This window comes from Oncorhynchus masou, chromosome 10 (genome assembly GCF_036934945.1).
Source record: "Oncorhynchus masou masou isolate Uvic2021 chromosome 10, UVic_Omas_1.1, whole genome shotgun sequence".
Taxonomy (NCBI): Eukaryota; Metazoa; Chordata; class Actinopteri; order Salmoniformes; family Salmonidae; genus Oncorhynchus; species Oncorhynchus masou.
This window is the reverse complement of record NC_088221.1, coordinates 1,638,788-1,659,726: the sequence shown is the minus strand read 5'-3', so window position 1 is coordinate 1,659,726 and position 20,939 is coordinate 1,638,788.

Sequence of the window (20,939 nt, the reverse complement as noted above, 5' to 3'; positions counted from 1 at the left end):
CTTCACTGTTATTCTACAATGTAGAAAATAGTAAAAATAAAGAAAAACCGTTGAATGAGTTGGTGTGTCCAAACGTTTGACTGGATCTATATTAAATACATTTCACTGACACAGTATATTTTGCATGAGTTATCTTGTTGTTATTAGTCCCACCCTTCAGCTCTACTCAACCCCTCCCATAGATCTCTCAAAACCATCCATATTGGATTTCAGTGGCATAAAGTTGAACTGTGCTGTGATGTTTCACAAAAGTTCAAAACCTTTCTATTCTCATTGTTTCTACAGATTGTAAATATAACTCCAACAGTCCTATTATTGATAAAATTAACAGAGATTATACATTTTTTAATCAATTAGTATATTTGAGTTTAACCACAATATTCTTTTTATTATTTGTCTTTTCTTGTGGATTAAATTGAAATTGCAAACAACTTTCTATGGTTTGTTTTAAAAATAACGAAATGTTGGTGATTTAATTTCATGTAACCGAAAGTGAGGTTGTAATCTGAATAAAGTGAAAAAGGCCATTCTTGAACATGGGGTGAGACATTCTTACTAATCAGAGAGCCCGTTTGGATTTAAGTATACCTTTTGTATGACCTGAAGCCTTTAGTGAGAGGTCTAAAGTTTTAATAATTAATCATTTCTTTCCTCTGAAGTCATATTCATTATATAAATAGACTTGTTTAATGTTGTCTGACTTGCCATTCCAAGTAAAATTGAATCTTTTTTGCTCATATAATAGAAGAAAACAAAAGGTTTCTTGGTGTAGGCAAGACCATAAGCAAATAGGCAAACTGGGATATGACTAAAGAATGGTATTTTCCTTTCCATGGTAGCAAGATCTTATCTATTTTTGCAAACTTTCTATTAAAATGTATTGTGGTGAGATAATTTATTTTGGGGATAGGTGTAAGGTCCTGGGTGTTGTGATGGTGAAATCAGGCGCAGGAAAGCAGAGTTCAATAAAGTGCTTTTTTAATGCACACACGGTGTACTACGGTCACCCGACTTACGGGTGCTCAAACCAAATGCCCCAGACACAGGGAAATGAAAACAGTCTAGCACTAAGTACACAAACATGTACATCTAATGCAAACACCAGGGTTACAATAATCAATCCCGCACAAAGAACCAGGCGGGCCGGCTGACTAATAAAGCCTCACTAATTATAACCAACTCAAAACAGGTGTACTCAATAAACACACAAGGAGGGGGAGAAAATAATCAGTGGCAGCTAGTAGGCCGGCTACTACCACTGAGCGCTACCCGAATGGCGCTGAGCGCTACCCGAACGGGAAGGGGAGCCACCTTCGGTAGGAGTCGTGACAATATGTATACCGAGAATGTCCACATCCCCGTCAGACCATTTTATTGGTACAATAACTCTGGTAACAGGAACGAGTTTACACAAATTACAGGTCTATTTCAGCACTGTCAACATTGCTCTTACAGTCTAGTACAATGTAGCCTATTTCAGCACTCAACTTTGCTCTTACAGTCTATTACAATGTAGCCTATTTCATCACTGTCAACATTGCTCTTACAATTCATTACAATGTAGCCTATTTTAGCACTGTCAACATTGCTCTTACAGTCTATTACAATGTAGCCTATTTCAGCACTGTTAACATTGCTCTTACAGTCTATTACAATGTAGCCTATTTCATCACTGTCAACATTGCTCTTACAGTCTATTACAATGTAGCCTATTTCAGCACTGTTAACATTGCTCTTACAGTCTATTACAATGTAGCCTATTTCCGCACTGTCAACATTGCTCTTACAGTCTATTACAATGTAGCCTATTTCAGCACTGTCAACATTGCTCTTACAGTCTATTACAATGTAGCCTATTTCAGCACTGTCAACATTGCTCTTACAGTCTATTACAATGTAGCCTATTTCAGCACTGGTCCTTTTGTGGCCTATTGCATGTAACCTATTAATAAATATTGCTCTTGTGATCGAAACAGGAATACAAAATCCATAAGTTTAACATTGCAACCTTTCACATCATTGGTTTTTCTCATTTGTTCAGTCAAGGACAGATAAAAGATGATCAGAGTGAGAAAATTGATAGCTCGATTTAATAAACATCCTCGGAATGATCTCCGTGACCTAGTGCTGGCGCCACAGTCGCTCGCCACTTCCTGCCTCTGTGAACGAATCAAGTGGGATGATTCATTTGAGTGACTGAGGTAGTTGAGTTTGATGGATCATTCCTAAAAGCGCCAGCTCTAATCTTTCAGTTTTCCTCTTTTTTTAGGTTATTCACAGATCAGTGGGTTTTCCGGGCTAATCCTGCTCTAGCCCTATAGACGTTGCCCCTTGTCTGTGTACATTGTATTTATCACACACTGACAGGTGGAGTCCTTCACTTGACGACAAATAACCTTCACTAAAGGGGAGTCAGGCAGTTGAGTGGTAGTTTGCAGTTATTTTGGATACATTTCACAGTGGAGAGGGAGAGATGTATGGTGTCCTTGTTGGTTAGCGAGAAAGATGGCCCCCTCTCAGTTTCCCCACAGAATAATCATTCTGAGCCTCAGCCATGCCTTAGACAACTTAATCAGACAGCCCCTCTACCTGTAAAGTGGCTGGGTTGATTTGATTGCCATTTTATTGGATCGCCGGGCCATCCATCAAGCCAATGGGGGACAGCTGTACAGATGTGACCACTCGTCATTCGTTAGTAGCCTTGGAAACATTGTTTCGGTGAGGCTGCGTGGGCTGTCATGGGAGGTAAATCAGGGTTCTGGTGTTTTTCTCCTTCAACGCACAAGCGTGGTCGTTAAATCATGTTGAAAACTGGTGTCGTCATGCCAAAGTGTTTTCACCCATCCGACGAATAGAGTCCCATCAACCTGTGAGAATGTCAGCACTTTTATCCTTCTCTTCAAAAAGGCTGTTTGTCCCCTTTAGGCCCATTAAGTGTCAAATTGGTTTTTACAAATTTTTTCATGAGGAGGTAACTTAGTTGAAGAGTTCTGCTTTGGCATGACTTTTAAATAGTTATTATTAAGAACGAATATCAGAATTGAGATGCACATGTCAATGTTATGTCAACTCTTTCTTACAATAGAAGATCTGATCTAAAGCCCCAAAAATGTTCTATCAGACAAAGTTACTCATCACGTGACTATGGTTCAGGAGTCTGGATCACCACTGCTACATAGTGGTAAAATAGTCATAGCCAGAGAACTCACACAGTGGCGTTGCCTTCCCTAAGCAATTGCTCCCAAAACACAAAAGCTGACCTGGCTTAGTTGGACTGATGGTTTCAGAGTAAGGAATGTTGCTGGAACCCTACTATTATATCCAGGAAGGGCTGATACCACAGGAGGTTGGGGAGAACGTGCTCGTGGTAATGGCTGGAGTGAAATTAGTAGAATGGTATCAAATATATCAAACACATGGTTTTGGTTCACATGATGACAAGTCAACCGAGGTGTCTGTATACCTTGCACCAATTCATCTCTCACCTACCGGGGGTTTCAGTATCAATTTCATTCAGCATAAGTAAAACTTGATCTGTTAAACAAATTAGAAACAATAAAAGACATTAAAAAAACATAGGTAACGCTTTACATTAAGATATGTCCCATATCTGTATTTAACTCCATAATAACTGTACTAACAATGCAGTTTCATAGATATTACTATGATAACAAGATTGTAACTATCAGGTATTACACAATTGGAACAAGGAATGTGTAATTACACATCCACTTGCTGTAGGTTATTCCACATGTGTATTTACTGATGTTTACTGATGTTATTACACATTTTCTTGTTCCACTATGTAACTGTTTTTTAATTACACTTTTGAAAGCCACCTGTAAATTACCATGTTTAAAAATATATATATATTTTACACACTTTAATTTTGACATTTGCCATATGGTTCGTGAGAAAGACCACATTGCAAATGTACGGTCACTTACTAGACGTCCGAAAACGTTTGTAAAATTTGCGGACGGTGTTGGGCCGTGCGGCAGGGCCGGATCTTCCAGGAAGTCATCAAACGAACTCTCTCGGACATTCGGTTTACGTTTTATAAAATAATCACATTTTGGTTATTTTTCCGCTGTCCCGGTAAATCCCACAAGAGGGCGAATGGAATCATATTGCAAATGTACAAAACATCACGAATCACGACGTGGCCATATCGCCTAAACGGAAAAGACTTCGAAGACGAAACTTGGTCAGCAAAGGTTTGGCATAATGGTCAGTTTGCCCCGAACAAGATGGCATCTAGGCCGGCCTCAACGGGTTTTGAGTTTTGGCCATTTTTCTGGGATTAAAGGTCCAAAATGAAAATAGAGCAATAATTTTTCCGCTTCACGTCAAAGTAAAGGAACCTACGGTGTCAATAAAAAAGAACCAGCCATTTATCTATCGTCATTTAAGAGAAATTGTACAATGTCAAATTGGTGATGTTCAAAATAGTAAAAATAACAAAAACAGTTACAGATCCAGTTGCAGCGTGTTCATATGAATCTTTTTAATGTGTGCGTCGGAGCTCTGCGAGATTTCTGTGATTTTCTGTGATTTTCTGAAATAACACACACTCACGAAACCCTCCGTAAATAAGTCAGTTCTTAACGTAAAGACTTAAAACTCAGGATTCTGTAAGAGCCTACCTCAATCAAGACATGTGTTTACTTATAGTTTCCTGTGCCAACCGGAAGGGCCTTACAATGGTGTCATAGGTGCTGTTTCAAAGGGTTAAAAAGGTCAGATCTTTTTAAAACTTCATATGTGTGATTAAGCAACCTTCATGAACTATAAATCAGTCATTTTTCCCAACAGATGTCAAAGAAAAGCTCTCTCACACACACACACACACACACACACACACACACACACACACACACACACACACACACACACACACACAGCAAGGATGGAGTGAGAAAGTGCGGTGCTCAAAGACACACAGAGCCTACAAAGGCCGTGCCGAGTTCAACGAGATGCCCCGCTCGACCATAGCTCGCTCTGAGTGCAGCGACCTTGAAAAAAAGAAGGCCCAAAATGAAGCCTGGCCCTAAATGTAATTTGCTTTTACATTTACATTACATTTAAGTCATTTAGCAGACGCTCTTATCCAGAGCGACTTACAAATTGGTGAATTCACCTTCTGACATCCAGTGGAACAGCCACTTTACAATAGTGCATCTAAATCATTTAAGGGGGGGGGTGAGAAGGATTACTTATCCTATCCTAGGTATTCCTTGAAGAGTTGGGGTTTCAGGTGTCTCCGGAAGGTGGTGATTGACTCTGCTGTCCTGGCGTCGTGAGGGAGTTTGTTCCACCATTGGGGGGCCAGAGCAGCGAACAGTTTTGACTGGGCTGAGCGGGAAAGAGATGATAGGATGGAAGAGGAGAGAGTAGCGGGGGAGAGAGAGCGAAGGTTGGGACGGAGCGATACCATCCGAGTAGGGGCAGTGTGGGAAGTGTTGGATGAGAGCGAGAGGGAAAAGGATACAAGGTAGTGGTCGGAGACTTGGAGGGGAGTTGCAATGAGGTTAGTGGAAGAACAGCATCTAGTAAAGATGAGGTCGAGCGTATTGCCTGCCTTGTGAGTAGGGGGGGAAGGTGAGAGGGTGAGGTCAAAAGAGGAGAGGAGTGGAAAGAAGGAGGCAGAGAGGAATGAGTCAAAGGTAGACGTGGGGAGGTTAAAGTCGCCCAGGACTGTGAGAGGTGAGCCGTCCTCAGGAAAGGAGCTTATCAAGGCATCAAGCTCATTGATGAACTCTCCGAGGGAACCTGGAGGGCGATAAATGATAAGGATGTTAAGCTTGAAAGGGCTGGTAACTGTGACAGCATGGAATTCAAAGGAGGCGATAGACAGATGGGTAAGGGGAGAAAGAGAGAATGACCACTTGGGAGAGATGAGGATCCCGGTGCCACCACCCCGCTGACCAGAAGCTCTCGGGGTGTGTGAGAACACGTGGGCGGACGAAGAGAGAGCCGTAGGAGTAGCAGTGTTATCTGTGGTGATCCATGTTTCCGTCAGTGCCAAGAAGTCGAGGGACTGGAGGGAGGCATAGGCTGAGATGAACTCTGCCTTGTTGGCCGCAGATCGGCAGTTCCAGAGGCTACCGGAGACCTGGAACTCCACGTGGGTCGTGCGCGCTGGGACCACCAGATTAGGGTGGCCGCGGCCACGCGGCGTGGAGCGTTTGTATGGTCTGTGCAGAGAGGAGAGAACAGGGATAGATAGACACATAGTTGACAGGCTACAGAAGAGGCTACGCTAATGCAAAGGAGATTGGAATGACAAGTGGACTACACGTCTCGAATGTTCAGAAAGTTAAGCTTACGTAGCAAGAATCTTATTGACTAAAATGATTGAAATGATACAGTACTGCTGGAGTAGGCTAGCTGGTAGTGGCTGCGTTGTTGACTTTGTAGGCTAGCTGGCAGTGGCTGCGTTGTTGACACTACACTAATCAAGTCGTTCCGTTGAGTGTAATAGTTTCTACAGTGCTGCTATTCGGGGCTAGCTGGCTAGCTAGCAGTGTTGATTACGTTACGTTACGTTAAAAGAACGACAATAGCTGGCTAGCTAACCTAGAAAATCGCTCTAGACTACACAATTGTCTTTGATACAAAGACGGCTATGTAGCTAGCTAGCTACGATCAAACAAATCAAACCGTTGTAATGTAATGAAGTGAAATGAAAATGTGATACTACCTGTGGAGCGAAGCGGAATGTTGACCGGGTTGTTGAAGTTCTATTTGGTAGACGTTGGCTAGCTGTTGGCTAGCTAGCTAGCAGTATCTCCTACGTTAAGGACGACAAATAGCTGGCTAGCTAACCTCGGTAAATTAAGATAATCACTCTAAGTCTACACACTCTAAACTACACAATTATCTTGGAACGAAGACAGCAAGGACAAATATGTAGCTAGCTAACACTACACTAATCAAGTCGTTCAGTTGAGTGTAATAGTTTCTACAGTGCTGGTATTCGGTAGACGTTAGCTAGCTGCTGGGCAGATAGCAGTGTAGACTACGTTAGGACGACGAAATACGATAATTACGCAAAGACGGCTATGTAGCTAGCTAAGAAGAAATCGCTAAGATTAGACAAATCAAACCGTTGTACTATAATGAAATGTAATGAAAAGTTATACTACCTGCGGACCGAAGTGTAAATGCGACCGCTCGCTCCAACCCGGAAGAGGTGACAATGAGGTGACAATGAGAGAACCGAGAAGCACAATTCGACCTCAGGAACGTTCCTGAGGTCCTCCCGACCTGTGCAAGCCTAACCTTGACCGTGTGGCATTAACCCTTAACAGTAAATCAGAGTTTTTTGATCTCACAGATTACAATGACTTCTCTCCCCATAGGAATACATTGCCTGCTCCTCTAAAGTCAACCTGAAGCCTATGTGGGTTATGAATGCCTTATAAACCTGTCTTCGATGACAGTCCGTCAGGCCACTATGAAGTCTACCTGTGTCGATTCTAAGCTTCCTGAAGCTTCCGGAAGTGGTTAAAATCACCCTAAAAGTGTTTTTGCATACCCAACCTGCAGTTTGATAGAAATAGTGCATTTCAACCCTGTGTAAATCAGTCAGTTCTTAACGTAAAGACTTAAACCTCAGGATTCTATAAAAGCATAGCCCAATGAGGATATGTGCCAACCGGAAGTGCCATAATTTGTGTCAGCGAGGCTGTTTCGAAGTGTTAAAAAAGTCAGATCTTTCCAAAACTTCATATGTGAGATTAGGCAACACACATGAACTGTAAATCAGTCATGTCTCCCATAAAATTTCCAAGAAAAACTAAATCACACACACACACACAGCTTGCAAGGAGGGACACATTGGGGTGCGTAGAGACAGACAGTGCCTGCAATAGTTAACTTTGTTCGAACTATTAAAGAACCGTCAGACCTAGAGTTCTGAAACTATAGAAACCTGTTCTAGAGCTCAGGTCGATAGTGCGTGGTGAGTTAGTGGCTCTAGATGGTTCTCCTCGGACCAAGAAACAGCCTCGTACATTTGCAATGACTTCAATTCATTTTTACATCACGAAAATGCAGACATTTAGAAATGTCCCAGAGTCGCAAGACTAGGTGCATTGCGACCACCTCGGCCCATATAGACGGACCCCAACGTTTCTGTCCGATAGCTCATTCAAGGACCAAGTAGCAAGTCATGGAAAAAAGTGGATTTTCAGCACCAATTAAGGTCTTGCTCGGGCACCAAATGACCTATCAAGCCGAAACTTGGGTTTCGGGGTCGCCTCAGCTAGACCTACACATAATGTCAGAACTGGACCCGAAGCTAGAACGTAACGATATCTAATTGACTGATGGACGGTGACTTGCTGGTGACTTTTGTCCATTTGCAATATGTTTAAACAGTGAGATACCATCACCAAAGTGACATTCTGAAATCAACCCCAACGAGCGATGGAGAGGAACCAGAATCACTGCCCAGCCATCCCGAGTTTATCGGGCCAGTCAATTTCGCATTCCTGAAGGATTTTTGAGCATGCCAAATTCGTGATGGTAAATTGAACCATGTTGCAAATGCACAGTGTATTTGTGATTGTCATTTCTCTGGTTGTGGTTTGATGTGCTCAGCAGAGGGGTTGAACAAGATTATTTACTTATGACTATGGTGTCTCATGTAGACAAGTTAATTCGCTTTCCATCAGAGGAACTGTTACAATTATGTACTAAAGGACAGCTGTTGAAGAATGATTGAAATTAGTGAAATTCTGTTACGTTACGAAGTGACTATGAATCGTTGGAAGTGACTATGAATCGTTGGGAAGTGAGAAGTGACTATGAATCGTTGGGAAGTGACTATGAATTGTTGGGAGTTGCTGTAAAAATTAAGGACCCGGATGTTCTTTTCGTTGGAGTTTGTAGCTGTTATGGTCTTTTGTGCCATGTTCCCGAATGTTTACGTGACTGACCATTGTTTGGGGTTGTCATGTACTATCTTTCCTGTCTGTTCCCTCCTGGTCTTGTGTTCTTCTATCCTCCTAAACATTGCTTCCTATTGTCATAGCAGAATCAGAATTAGTTGGGTAACATAGATAAGATGTTTTATTTTCATAATATGCTTGTGAGATACTTGTCATTTAGAATGTATTTTGTTGTACTATAGTGTTGGCCGTTTTTAGTTGGGAGGCAGAGGCTGTGCCAATTTGGGACGCAGCGGTTGTGCCAATTTGGGACGCAGAGGCTGTGCCAATTTGGGGATGCAGGGGCCGTGCCAATTTTGGGATGCAGGGGCCGGTATGTTGTTCTGGGGTCCTTGTTGGTCCCCGGTTTTATGGGGGGGATGTGACGACCCTCCCACTCTGTCTGCCGTTTTCTCTTTGTTCTTGTTTCCTTATTAGGATGATGGTGGGCGGGGTTGGGAGGGTCGGCAGCTACATGGGAACAACCTGGGCCGGGTGTGTCCCAGGATAAATAGACCTCTTCCACATTCATGGAAGAGACTCTCTCCATGCAGACACCTTTATAGATTTTGTTGTGTTTCTTGGTGGTTTTTTGATTGGTTGCTTTGGCATCTTTCAACACCCTGCATTATCACAAATGCATGCAAAACACTCACTTACACTACTGATTACTGATTACACACACCATTGTATATTATACTTAGTTTCTTATATATCAATGATGTTGCTCTTGCTGCGGGCGATTCCCTGATCCACCTCTACGCAGACGACACCATTCTATATACTTTCGGCCCGTCATTGGACACTGTGCTATCTAACCTCCAAACGAGCTTCAATGCCATACAACACTCCTTCCGTGGCCTCCAACTGCTCTTAAACGCTAGTAAAACCAAATGCATGCTTTTCAACCGATCGCTGCCTGCACCCGCATGCCCCACTAGCATCACCACACTGGATGGTTCCGACCTTGAATATGTGGACACCTATAAGTACCTAGGTGTCTGGCTAGACTGCAAACTCTCCTTCCAGACCCATATCAAACATCTCCAATCGAAAATCAAATCAAGAGTCGGCTTTCTATTCCGTAACAAAGCCTCCTTCACTCACGCTGCCAAGCTTACCCTAGTAAAACTGACTATCCTACCGATCCTCGACTTCGGCGATGTCATCTACAAAATTGCTTCCAACACTCTTCTCAGCAAACTGGATGCAGTTTATCACAGTGCCATCCGTTTTGTCACTAAAGCACCTTATACTACCCACCACTGCGACTTGTATGCTCTAGTCGGCTGGCCCTCGCTACATATTCGTCGCAAGACCCACTGGCTCCAGGTCGTCTACAAGGCCATGCTAGGTAAAGCTCCGCCTTATCTCAGTTCACTGGTCACGATGGCAACACCCATCCGTAGCACGCGCTCCAGCAGGTGTATCTCACTGATCATCCCTAAAGCCAACACCTCATTCGGCCGCCTTTCGTTCCAGTACTCTGCTGCCTGTGACTGGAACGAATTGCAAAAATTGCTGAAGTTGGAGACCTTTATCTCCCTCACCAACTTCAAACATCAGCTATCTGAGCAGCTAACCGATCGCTGCAGCTGTACATAATCTATTGGTAAATAGCCCACCCATTTTCACCTACCTCATCCCCACAGTTTTTATTTATTTACTTTTCTGCTCTTTTGCACACCAATATCTCTACCTGTACATGATCATTTATCAATCCAGTGTTAATCTGCAATATTGTAATTATTCGCCTACCTCCTCATGCCTTTTGCACACATTGTATATAGACTCCCCTTTTTTTTCTACTGTGTTATTGACTTGTTAATTGTTTACTCCATGTGTAACTCTGTGTTGTCTGTTCACACTGCTATGCTTTATCTTGGCCAGGTCGCAGTTGTAAATGAGAACTTGTTCTCAACTAGCCTACCTGGTTAAATAAAGGTGAAATAAAAAAATAAAAAAAATAAAAATGTTATAAATATATATTTTGTTGCTCCTTATCTCCATGTTGTCTCCCTTTTGTTACGGGCTTTGAGCCGGTTCGTGACAGAAGGGACATAATTTTTTATTTATACTTTTAGTAATGTCTGCTCTATGCCTGGAATGTCCTTGTCCTGAGCAAAGTATCCAATTTTCAAACTCTCCAAAAAAGTGTTTGCAAATTCTAAAAACAGGCAACAATGGATATTCATTCTTAAGGCTAGTGGTTCCGCTAGCGCGAAAATCAAAAATATTTTGTAGAAATATTTAACTTTCATACATTCACAAGGGCAATACACCAAATTAACGCTAAACTTTTTGTTAACCTCTTGATGCTATGGGGGCGCTATTTCATTTTTGGATGAAAAACGTTCCCGTTTTAAACAAGATATTTTGTCACAAAAAGATGCTCGACTATGCATATAATTGATAGCTTTCGAAAGAAAACACTCTGACGTGTCCAGAACTACCAAGATATTTTCTGTGCGTGCCGTAGAACGTGAGCTTCAGGCAAAACCAAGATGAGACGGCATCCAGGAAATGAGCAGGATTTTTGAGGCTCTGTTTTCCATTGTCTCCTTACATGGCTGTGAATGCGAGAGGAGTGAGTCAACCCTTTCTGTCGTTTCCCCAAGGTGTCTGCAGCATTGTGACGTATTTGTAGGCAGATCATTGGAAGATTGACCATAAGAGACCACATTTACCAGGTGTCCGCCCGGTGTCCTGCGCCGAAATTGGTGCGCAAAAGTCAGCTGCCAGTATTTTTCCATGGGATTCAGAGAGGAAAGCAAGCTTCCACGGACGATATATCAATGAAGAGATATGTGAAAAAACACCTTGAGGATTGATTCCAAACAACGTTTGCCATGTTTCGGTCGATATTATGTAGTTAATTCGGAAAAAGTTTGACGTTGTAGGTGACTGAATTTTCGGTTCGTTTCGGTAGCCAGACGCAATGTAGAAAACGGAACGATTTCTCCTACACACAGACACTTTCAGGAAAAACTGCGCATTTGGTATGTAACTGAGAGTCTCCTCATTGAAAACATCAGAAGCTCTTCAAAGGTAAATGATTTTATTTATTTGGTTATCTGGTTTTTGTGAAAATGTTGCGTGCTAAATGCTACTCAAAATGCTATGCTAGCTTTGCATACTCTTACACAAATTAGTCAATTTCTATGGTTCAAAAGCATATTTTGAAAATCTGAGATGACAGTGTTGTTAAGAAAAGGCTAAGCTTGAGAGCAGACGCATTATTTTCAGAAATCGTTAACGTTGCGTTATGCTAATGAGCCTGAGGCTTTAGTCATGATCCCGGATCCGGGATGGGGAGTTCCAAGAGGTTTTAATCTACCCATTGTGTCCGATTTCAAAAAGGCTTTTCAGCAAAAACATACCATACGATTATGTTAGGTCAGTGCCTAGTCACAGAAAACATAGTCATTTTCCAGCCAAAGAGAGGAGTCACAAAAAGCAGAAATAAAGATAAAATTAATAACTAACCTTCGATGATCTTCATCAGATGGCACTCATAGGACATCATGTTACACAATACATGTATGTTTTGTTCGATAAAGTTTATTTATATCCAAAAATCTCAGTTTACATTGGCGCGTTATGTTCAGTAATGTTGTGCCTCGTAAACATCCAGCGAATTTGCAGAGAGCCACATCAATTTACAAAAATACTCATCATAAACTTTGATAAAAGATACACGTGTTATGCAAAGAATTAAAGATACAGTAGGGAGAAAGGGTATTTGATTCACTACCAATTTTGCAGGTTTTCCTACTTACAAAGCATGTAGAGGTCTGTAATTTTTATCATAGGTACGCTTCAACTGTGGGAGACAGAATCTAAAACAAAAATCCAGAAAATCACATTGTATGATTTTGAAGTAAGTAATTTCCATTTTATTGCATGACATAAGTATTTGATCACCTACCAACCAGTAAGAATTCCAGCTCTCACAGACCTGTTAGTTTTTCTTTAAGAAGCCATCCTGTTCTCCACTCATTAAATATTACCTGTATTAACTGCACCGGTTTGAACTCGTTACATGTATAAAAGACACCTGTCCACACACTCAATCAAACAGACTCAGACCTCTCCAACCTCTCCACAATGGCCAAGACCAGAGCGCTGTGTAAGGACATCAGGGATACAATTGTAAACCTGCACAAGGCTGGGATGGGCTACAGGACAATAGGCAAGCGGCTTGGTGCAATTATTAGAAAATGGAAGAAGTTCAATATGACAGTCAATCACCCTCTATCTGGGGCTCCATGCAAGATCTCACCTTGTGGGGCATCAATGATATTGAGGAAGGGGTGGAATCAGCCCAGAAATACATGGCAGGACCTGGTTAATGACCTGAAGAGAGCTGGGACCACAGTCTCAAAGAAAACCATTAGTAACATACTTCGCCGTCATGGATTAAAATCCTGCAGCACACGCAAGGTACCCCTGCTCAAGCCAGCGCATGTCCAGGCCCATCTGAAGTTTTCCAATGACCATCTGGATGATCCAGAGGAGGAATGGGAGAAGGTCATGTGGTCTGATGAAACAAAAATAGAGCTTTTTGGTCTAAACTCCACTCGCCTTGTTTGGCGGAAGAAGAAGGATGAGTACAACCCCAAGAACACCATCCCAACCGTGAAGCATGGAGGTGGAATCATCATTCTTTGGGGATGCCTTTCTGCAAAGGGGATAAGTCGACTGCACCGTATTGAGGGAAGGATGGTTGGGGCCATGTATCGCGAGATCTTGGCCAACAACCTCCTTCCCTCAGTAAGAGCATTGAAGATGGGTCGTGGCTGGGTCTTCCAGCATGACAACAACCCAAAACACACAGCCAGGGCAATTAAGGAGTGGCTCCTTAAGAAGCATCTCAAGGTCCTGGAGTGGCCTAGCCAGTCTCCAGATCTGAACCCAATAGATCATCTTTGGAGGGAGCTGAAAGTCCATATTGCCCAGCGACAGCGTCGAAACCTGAAGGATCTGGAGAAGGTCTGCAAACCTGGTCAAGAACTACAGGAAACGTATGATCTCTGTAATTGCAAACAACGGTTTCTGTACCAAATATTAAGTTCTGCTTTTCTGATGTATCAAATACTTATGTCATGCAAAAAAATGCTAATTAATAACTTAAAAATCATACAATGTGATTTTCTGGATTTTTGTTTGAAGTTGAAGTGTACCTATGATAAAAATTACAGACCTCTACATGCTTTGTAAGTAGGAAATCCTGCAAAATCGGCAGTGTATCAAATACTTGTTCTCCCCACTGTATACTTCTCCTCAGTGCAACCGCTGTTTCAGATTTCAAAAGCTTTACGGAAAACGCACACCATGCAATAATCTGAGTACAGCGCTCAGACACAAAAACAAGCCATACAGATACCCGCTATTGTTGTGGAGTCAGTAACAGTCAGAAATAGCGTTATAAATATTCACTTACCTTTGATGATCTTCAGATCTCAGGAATCCCAGTTCCACAATAAATGTTTGTTTTGTTCGATAAAGTTCATCGCTATGTTCAAATATCTCCTTTTTGTTAGCACCTTTAGTTCACCAATCGAGGCGCGAGCAAGTCCAGACGAAGGTCCAGACGAAAAGTCAAACAGTTCTATTACAGTTCGTAAAAACGTGTCAAATGATGCACAGAATCCATCTTTAGGATGGTTTTATCATACATCTTCAATAATGTTCCAACCGGACAATTCCTATGACTTTAGAAATGAAAAGGAACGCATCTCGCTCTCAAAGCCTTCTGCCAGACCTTATTCACTCTTATTCGCTCCCCCTTCATAGCTGAAGTCTGAAACAACGTTCTAAAGACTGTTGACATCTAGTGGATGCCTTAGGAAGTGAAATATGACCCAATTTACACTGTATATTAGAACGGCAGTGAGTTGAAAAAATACAAACCTCAGATTTCCCACTTCCTGGTTGGATTTTTCTCAGGTTTTCGCCTGCCATATGAGTTCTGTTATACTCACAGACATCATTCAAATAGTTATAGAAACTTCAGAGTGTTTTCTATTCAGCTCCTGGGCTATCTAGCTCTATCTAGCTTTTGGGCCTGAGTAGCAGGCAGTTTACTCTGGGCACGCTTTTCATCCGAACGTGAAAATACTGCCCCCTATCCCAAACAGGTTTTAATACAGCTCCCCCCTACTTTATGCAATTTCCGCCTCTAGACATACCCAAATCTAACAGCCTGTAGCTCAGGCACAGAACCAAGGATATGCATATTATTTGTACCATTTGAAAGAAAACACTCTGAAGTTTGTGTACATGTGAATTGAATGTAGGAGAATATAACACAATAGATCTGGTTTAGATAAAACAATGAAGAAAACCGTACGTTTTTTATTTTTTATTTTTGTAACATCATTTTCAAAATGAACAAGATATAACAAACATTCATATAGGATGATGGGGACAATTTCAGTGAAAAATATAAGACAATACTTGTGCAAAGTTTCAGAATGATAACTTCCAAAATGAGTGTGCTACATGCCATTTATCATGAAGTCACCCAGGTGTCCCACACAAGTAGCCCAAATGTACCCAAGTGGCCAAATTGGTGAAGGTATACATTTTGAAACAAATAACTATATACAAAATACCAAAATGGTATTCTAACACACCCCCCCAAAGAATTGAGAAACAAAATGGAAAAAAAATAAAAAATTATTGATTAAAAAATATATGAAAAGAATATATATACACATTTACAAAATAACATGGGTAACTATTTACACACTTTCAATATTTCAAAGACCCTCAGTCCTCTATCAAATCAAATCAATTTATATAACCCCAGCCTAAAACCCCAAACAGCAAGCAATGCAGGTGTAGAAGCACGGTGGCTAGGAAAAACTCCCTAGAGAGGCAAAAACCTAGGAAGAAACCTAGAGAGGAACCAGGCTATGAGGGGTGGCCAGTCCTCTTCTGGCTGTGCCGGGTGGAGATCACAGTGGTTGTAGAGGGTGCAACAGGACAGCACCTCAAGAGTAAAAATGAACAGTTTAGGGTTCCATAGCCGCAGGCAGAACAGTTGAAACTGGAACAGCGGCAAGGCCAGGTGGACTGGGGACAGCAAGGTGTCTTCATGCCAGGTAGTCCTGACGCATGGTCCTAGGGCTCAGATCCTCCGAGGTCGAGAAAGAGAGAATTAGAGAGAGCATACTTAAATTCACACAGGACACCGGATAAGACTCCCATTCGGAGTCAGTGTCACTGTGAAAGAAAATGTTCAGTTAAAATAGTTTCACATATGAGCCCTGTATCAACAGGTATAATAAACAGATATATATACATAGAGAGTTGAAGGTTGAAAGTTGAATATACTAGGTTGAATATATTATTATATTATTATTACCTGCTAGATCTACCATCTCTTTAATATTATGACATTTCAGCTAGATCTTCTGTCTTTATTATATTACAACAGACCAGCTGTATCAATTGTCTCCATTTCACTTTGGCCATTGATGTGGTCCTGCCCTCTCCTCAACAGCCTCAAATAGGCTATTTCATTTGGGTTGGGGTGGGGCGGCAGACATGCATCTCACATTTCATGACATTACATGTTTATATATTGCTTCTAAAATGTAAAACAAATCACAAATAATATTTTATATTATTAATTTCAAACAAGGGCATTAGCATGATAAGAACTTACCAGTCCAAAACAATGCCCTCTCCCGTTCAAAAACTATTCCTCCACAATCTCTAAATGAATCGTCCTACAACAATCTCAGTCTCACTTTCCCAATCAATTTATTCTAAAATGGTGTGTACATCTGTATATCTAGACTTAGATTTAGCTTTCCCTTACTTAGTCACCATAATGATTGATATATAAACAGCTGAATCTGCGCGTTCACCAAACAATGCAGTGCGTAATATGTGCTTCTCCTTACGGTATGAAACTTCAATAGCGAATGACTCACTTTACGCTGGAGCTTACTACATGGGTTGGTCTTGCAACACATAAACATGGCGTATTGCCGTTTAGCTCAGCTCATTGGCAATCGACCCAGCTAGATTTCAAGACGATCAGTGGTCATTGGGTTAAAAGACAGTCAATCAACGAAACAGCGGGAAAATCATTGGTGCACAATGATGTCATGACTTGTGTTCTTCAAATCGGTTTCTTTCAGTCAATACGTGCCGCGAAATGGCCCATCACGTTTGATTGTGTTACAAACAAACCAGTTGATTGCAGTGAAACCAAACATGACTGGAAAAGTCACGTTCTGTGTGGGTTATTTACCTGGAATGTGTCGTCAAAAATGGAATGAGACGGAATTCACGACAAGCGGTTCACAAAATGTTTCGTGTTAGGCTAAAAGATCATTCATTGTGTAACAATGAGCATTGGAATTGCAAAGGGACAAAGATCATCAACGGTAAACAATTTATTTTAATGCAGTTTGTGATTATGTTATGCCTGTGCTGGTTAAAATAGTTTGTTTTTTGGGGGCTCTAGTCTCAGATAATCGCATCGTATTCTTTCACAGTAAATCCTTTTGTAAATCTGACAATGCAGTTGAATTAGCAAGATTCTAGGCTTTCGATACGTGAGACAATTGTATTTTCATGAATGTTTAATATGACTATTTATTGTAGCGATCACCGTATGTTGTGAAATTTCAGCCCGCTATCGGGCTCCGTGCGCAGAGAGGTTAACTAGATAATAATTACAATTTTGGAATCACCATGGTAATGGTATTAGTATATTTGACCGTATTACCTCCCAAAATAATTATTTTCGGTTATAGTCACAGCCGTGTATATTCCCCCTCAAGCCGATACCACGACGGTCCTCAAGGAACTACACTGGACTTTGTGCAAACTGGAAACCACATATCCTGAGGTTGCATTCATTGTAGCTGGGGACTTCAACAAATAACATTTGTGTAAAACGCTACCGAAGTTCTATCAACACATTGACTGTAGTACATGTGCTTTAATAACTTTCAAACACTATCAACTCTTCTTTACGTGTGGATTCGATGGTAGTGTCTGTCAGGATTTGGCCAGGGTTGTTCCGGGTTTTTGTCAGTAGATGTCCCCATTGTGCTTTTTGTCCCTGTGTTTTTCCCTTGATCCCCATTATTGTTTGCACCTGTGTCTCGTTTCCCCTGATTGTATTTAAACCCTTTGTTTCCCTCAGTTCTGTGCTCTGTGTTTGTATGTTAGCACCCTGCCCTAGTGTTCTGTGTGCTCTTGTCGATTCCGGGTGAAGTTCTTGTGGTATTCTGTTTTTTTGTTTTTTGTTTATTTTTTGGTGAGTTTCTTTTGAGGTCTTTTTGTGTTTTTCCTACCACCTTTTGGATTTGCCATTTTTTGTATTTTAGGATTTTTTCTTTATTAAATTCACCGTCTTAAGTACTGCTGTGTCTGCCTCATCTTCTGGGTTCTGCTGACTATTCGTGGCTCAGTTGGTTAAGTGACTGTTTCTCACTCCGGAGACCCAGGTTCGAAACCGGGTCCTGACAGAAACACAGAGCCAAAAATGAACCCAGAGGCAGCCAGTTCCCAGGACCTTTTTGCCACGCTGTCCCACCACCAGGAGACTGTCCAACGCCACGAAGCCGCTCTGGTTCAGCAAGAGGCCTTAATGGCTAGACATTCTCATCTTCTGTCGGAGATGCTGACTTCCATAAAGCAGATATCTGATCGACTTTCCCCGGCAACGGTTCCCGTCCCAGTACCTCAGGTTCACGTACCCATGGCAGTTAACCCCCTGGCTGAACCTCGTCTTCCACCTCCCCAACGGTTCTCAGGTGATCCAAGTGCTTGTAAAGGCTTTCTCACTCAATGTTCTCTCTCCTTTGAGCTGCAACCTTCGTCGTTTCCCACCGACCGGTCTAAGATCGCATATATCATTACCCTGCTGTCGGAAAAAGCCCTGGCCTGGGCTACTGCTGTGTGGGATGCCCATAGTTCCTGCTGTGCCAGCTACTCTGCCTTTGCTGAGGAATTCAAACGAGTGTTTCAAGGCCCAAGCAGTGGTTCTGACTCAGCCAAACAGCTCCTGACTCTCCATCAAGGTTGGCGCAGCGTGACGGACTATGCCATCCAGTTCCGCACGGTGGCAGCAGCGAGTGGCTGGAACAACGAGGCGCTCACGGTGTGCTTTCTGAAAGGCCTTTCCGACACTATCCAAGATGAACTGGCCACTCGGGAACCACCGGAAAATCTCGAGTCCCTGATCAAGTTGGCCTCACGCATTGACCAGCGTCTGAGAGAGAGAGAACTCAACCGTAGACCTCTAGCCCCTATCAGTCCCAGCTCCGAGTCCCCACCTTTATCATCGCTGGCTCCACCGGAACCCATGCAGATTGGACGCATCTCCCAGGCTGAGAGAGACCGCCGGATGAGGAGCGACGCTGTCTATATTGCGGCAAACCGGGCCATTTCCGTTCCACGTGTCCCGGGCTCCAGGGAAACGCTCTGTCCCGTACAGACCGGGGGAACTGTAACGGGAAACATAACCTCCTCCCATCCGTCCAACTCCCGTCTGCTCATTCCAGTCACCCTCTCCTGGGACAACCACAAGCTTCACCTTCAAGCCTTGGTAGACTCTGGAGCCGCAGGTAACTTCATGGATGGTGTCGGGGCGAAGGAGAATGGCGTTCCCTCTGAACCTCTAAGTGACCCCATGAGGGTTACTACATTGGATGGAAGCCCTTTGGGATCTGGACTTGTCACTCATGTTACTACCTCCTTGAGACTTTCAGTTTCACAACACCAGGAATTGATGAACTTTCATTTGATCTCCTGTTCCGAGTTCCCTCTCGTCCTTGGATACCCCTGGCTTCACAGCCATAACCCTCACATCGACTGGTCTGTGGGCACTATCAAGCAGTGGGGTCCTACGTGCCAAGCTACTTGTATTTTCCAGAATTCCCGAGTTCTACTCCCGAGTCTTTAGAATCCATCGACCTGACCCGAGTTCCCGAGTGTTACCATGACCTCAAACTGGTGTTTAGCAAACAGAGGGCCACCATGCTACCACCCCATAGATCTTACGATTGCCCCATCGACCTGTTTCCGGGCACTTGCCCCCCAGGGGTCGGATCTTTTCCCTATCTCCACCCGAACGAGCTGCTATGGATACCTACATCAAGGACTCTCTGGAAGCAGGCCTCATGCGTCCATCAACCTCCCCGGCGGGAGCAGGGTTTTTCTTTGTGGCCAAGAAAGATGGTGGATTACGTCCTTGCATCGACTACCGGGGACTCAATGACATAACCGTCCGTAACCGTTACCCGCTACCCCTTATGGCCACAGCCTTCGAGCTGCTCCAGGAAGCAGTTGTTTTCACTAAGCTTGACCTGCGGAACGCATACCATCTTGTGCGGATCAGACCTGGTGACGAGTGGAAGACCGCTTTCAACACGCCTACTGGTCACTATGAATACTTGGTGATGCCCTTCGGCCTGACCAACGCCCCAGCGGTGTTCCAAGCGCTCATAAACGATGTGCTTAGGGATATGCTTAACATATTTGTGTTCGTTTACTTGGATGACATCCTCATCTTTTCGAGCTCCCTTCAAGAACACACTAAGCATGTCAGACAAGTACTCAAACGCCTCCTGGACAGCCATCTGTACGTTAAGCCGGAAAAATGTGAATTCCATTCATCCCGAGTACAATTCCTGGGATTTGTAGTGGAACCCGGTCGAGTCCAAATGGACCCTAGGAAGGTAGGGGCGGTAGCGGATTGGCCCACCCCCAAATCCGTTAAGGATGTTCAGCGTTTCCTGGGCTTCACAAACTTTTACCGCAAGTTCATCAAGAACTTCAGTTTGGTGGCAGCTCCTCTCTCAGCTTTAACCAAAGGTGGCAATGCAAGGTTTGTGTGGGGAAGAGAAGCTGAGACGGCCTTCCAAGGACTCAAGCAGCGCGTCCTCTCTGCTCCCATCCTGATACTACCGACTACGGATGAACCATTTGTGGTGGAGGTAGACGCATCAGAGGTTGGTGTTGGAGCTGTCC